The sequence below is a fragment of the Papio anubis genome, chromosome X (genome assembly GCF_008728515.1).
Source record: "Papio anubis isolate 15944 chromosome X, Panubis1.0, whole genome shotgun sequence".
In the NCBI taxonomy this organism is placed as follows: Eukaryota; Metazoa; Chordata; class Mammalia; order Primates; family Cercopithecidae; genus Papio; species Papio anubis.
Genome location: NC_044996.1, coordinates 59,292,741 through 59,297,113, shown reverse-complemented (window position 1 = coordinate 59,297,113; position 4,373 = coordinate 59,292,741).

Genomic DNA, 4,373 nt, shown 5'->3' with positions numbered 1-4,373 from the left:
ATGGCTAGGGAGGCCTCACAATTGTGGCACACGGTGAAGGAGAAGCAAAGGCACATCTTAGATGGCAGCTGGCAAGAAAGCATGTGCAGGGGAACTGCCCTCTATAAAACCATCTGACCTCGTGATCCTTGTTCACTATCATGAGAACAGTGTGGGAAAAACCCACCCCCATGATTCAATTACTTCCCACTGGGTCCCTCCCATGACACATGGGGATTTTGGGAGCTGCAATTCAAGATGAAATTTGGGTGGGGACATAGCAAAACCATATCAATCAGTCATGGGTGAATTTATTTTTACAGAAACAACAATTGCTTTTGGTTTATGTATCAATTTTATAAGATTGTAACCATTTTTTTAATCTGAAATAACTTGTTCCTATTTTTGTTGGGTCATTTTGTTGTTATTTTCCTAAATTCTTGAAAAAGATATTTGGTTCATTAATATTTCAAAAATTACAGAGTGATCAAAATTATTGGTTTTATACTCAACATAGTTTTAGATACTTAAGTAAAAATTTTTTGTTCCTTAAATTGCATTAATAATGACAAATATATATAGACTGACTCTATTGAATTTACCTTGAAGCACTATGGTTATTATTAATAATAAAAACATTAATAAATAATTTTTGAGTGTCAATTATGTTCAAGCATTACTTATTTTACTTAATCTTTTCAACAGTCAGTGAGATGATTTAAATTTATCGGTCCTCATTTATACATAAATAATGAAATACTCAGAGAAAGAAAGGTACTTGCTCAAAGTCATGCAACTAGTGAGTAGCAGAGCTAAGAACCCAAGACTTTCTGACGCCAAAGCTCACAATTTTAACTAGTACTTTCTGCTGCCAAGTCTATTCAAATGACATAATTATATCAAGACGGGAAAAGGAGATAGGGGCAAATATATATTGAGAAGTTATTTGGAAACAATATATGCTATGCATTTTCCATTTGTTGTCTTTTAAATGCAGCAATATGACGTGCTTGATTGACCTCATATTAATATCAGTATAATCTTTGAAATTGTTCCTACTATCCTATTGACATTAATCTAATTTTATCAAAATATATAGGTCTTTGGAAATACTTTCAACTTGAAGGAAGAAAACTTTCTGTCTGTTACTTCATCTTACTTTTCTCTGATTGTATTATAAATGAGCAAAAATGCTTCTTAGGACAATCTGAATAAAGTCAAGTTAGATGAAGCTGGGGACATGGGAATTGTGAAATATTATTCAATCTTGAGTGCTTGATAAGTGAATGTGTGTGCACCAAGGAACAGAATATAATAAATGCCTTAGGAAAGCTAATTTTTAAGTAAAGCTTAAAGAATTCAGATAAAAATGCTACAAAAAAAATACGGTAGAAAGGGAAAGTATTGAAGAAAGTGGAATTAGGTAGCTATTGGCATTCATCCCAGTAAATTCTAAGTAAATAAAAGGGTGGCAAGCACAAGGTGGTAAAATTAGAATTTAAATAAGAAGGATTATCAAAGACTCAGCACACAGAATTAATAAACTGTATCAAAGTATGCATCAAGGACAGAACTAGGTGAAGTATATCTATAAAATAAGTAAAGACAAAGCTTAACAATGTATTAAAAATATTATGCAGTACAAGGTACATTGTACCTTTGGCTAACATCCAGAGTCTTTAGGCCATATAAAGAACAATCATAAATAATTCTGAACCTATGTTATAAAATATGAGAGCCACTAGCTACATGGGGCTATTAAACACTTAAAATGTGTTAGTAGCTGGCATTAATTGATGTGTGCTGGAAGTATAACATACACACAACACTTTGAAATCTCAGTGGAAAAAAACAGGACAAAATATCTCCTTAATATTTTTATTTAATTAATGTTGAAATAATGTTTTAAATATATTGGGTTATAATATATTATTACAATACTTTTAAAAATAATCTTTTTTTTTTACTTTTTAATATGGCTAATATGTTACTTGTATTACATCTCTGTTGAACAACACTGTCCTAGGCCAACACACACACACACTCAAACAAAAAAAACCCACAAAAATAATATTATCAATTAACTCTGATCCAGTATCTAGGCTTTATTTTCAATGATATCTATGAAAGATTAATATTTTGGAGTTTATTAAGTCTCTCAAATTACACAAATTATCTTTTTACATAGCTCAAATCGAAAATTATTAACACTCCATTATATATGTCTACATAATAAAAAAACAATTTATTGGGGAAAAAAATAAAATGGAACAGATGGTTTTTACTGGTATGACTCAATAAACAAACTAGATTCATCTACAAAAATATTAAAATTTTGCTTTAGAATTATTGCATTTGATTTAATTAATGATAAAGTATGACATGTAATGATTAAATATTTGTTTAATTTGAAATAATTTGTCAAAGCCTTCATAATAATTGAGCATAATGTAACATTGTCATCAGCTCTGTTCTTTCCCTATTTTGTATTGGCCACAAAAAAAGAACATGCAATCAGGTTTCATTCAGTGGCCAACGAATGGAGAAGTAGAGCTCACGCTCAAAAGGCACCTTCTCTCTAGGCAATGGCAGGGAGTTATAAAGTCAATGGGAGTTATGAAGAGTAAGATGCAGGGTGGGAGAAGTATGTCGACATGTATGGAGAGGAGTTCCAGGAACACAGGCATAGTTCATAAACATACTACTTTATACATCACATGTACACAAAATGTCAGGGGTCTTCCCTCAGGGGAGAGTTTTCAGTATTATCATGATATGTTAGTGACTTAAAGATAACTGGAAGTCACCTGCTGTGGTATGCACCAGTTTTGCCTGGGTCTGGACTCCCTCCGATATCTGACAGAGGGTCATGAGGCCACGTGTGACACTCAGGTCATCTGGTTTTCTTTAGCGTCTGTGCCTACAGATAAAAATACTAAAGAGAAACTGTTGAAGACCAGGCTGTCCTGATAACAATACTTTCTATTTATTTGTTAAGGGTTCAGGCATCTGTTAAGCATGTTAATGAAAGCCAGGTTTCTTCTTAAGGTAGATTACATTATGACTAACTGAAACTTCCTTTGCTGGATTTTCAGATATATCATACAGGACCATATATCCTAGTCTTCATAAAGTGGATATTTGTCTTCGCAGCATCTATCCCATCCCTCCCTCATTTTGTGGCAGCCATGCAATTTGGATGGGATTGATGTTCATCATAGGGATGAGCACTGAGAGCTATAATCCAGTTAGCATAATCTCACTTCCTCTGCAATACCAATTAAATTATGTATAGTCAGTAACCCTGATCCAAAATAATAAATGTGTAGTATTTTTCTGGGCACCATGATTGGTTCAGATTGGTTCAGAATAAAATACAGGACTTTCCTACAAAGATGTAGCATGGTGATGTAAATTCTGTAACTGCTGTAGCCATTTTGCTACAATGATAAAGAATAGCCTGAAAACAATTGCAACACATGGAGAGTGGAAGCATTGAGAAAAATCACAGAAAAACTAAGCTAGAGGCCTAATAAAATTATGCCTGAAATCTTACCTCTAGGCTTTTTCAACTACATTTTGTCAATACATTTCGTTCATTGTTCAAAACAATTTGAGTTTGAGTTTTCTGTTACTTGCAATCAAAAGCATTTAAACATGAGTATTTATAGTTACTATGTGTTGGAAACTTTCAAATTCTCTCTTACTATGAAATATACATTATTGCTAACCATAGTCACCATGGAACTTTAGAACTTCTAACTGTACCTTTGTACCCACTAACCACCCTGTCTTTATCCCCTCTTCCCACCCACTCAGTCTTTCAAATCTCTGTGATAAATACCCCACATACCTTGATTTGATCATTACACATTCTATACGTGTAACAAATACTCATGTGTACCCCATAAATATGTAAAATACTATGTATCAATTTAAAAAGAAATTTTAAAAACTTGTAAAAAGCATTTAAACTATCTATAGTTTTTTCTTAATTTATTTTTATATTTTTTGTAAATATTTATCTGGCTGTTTGATCTAATTTCTAATTAGTCTTTCCCAATATCAGAGCTTTCTGTATTTTCTCTCTGCCCTGTCTTCTTCATTTTAATCTCCCTGTTCTTTGTAATTTGGAATGAATATTCACATATAAAAATATTTGTTTGAGATGTAGTTAGAAGACCCTCAGTCAATTACCATTTGACATGACTATATTTAATCTTTAGATTCCTCTCTCTCTCAAAATTTTGGTCAGTCATGGTGGTCTGTTCATAATTAGGCAACATTTTGCTTGAGTGAATCTTCATAACTGAAGAGTAACATTATGATAGTTGAATTGGCTTTTTGAGATGGCAAAATACATAGTTTGATATTATTGTTTGCTTATTATCACA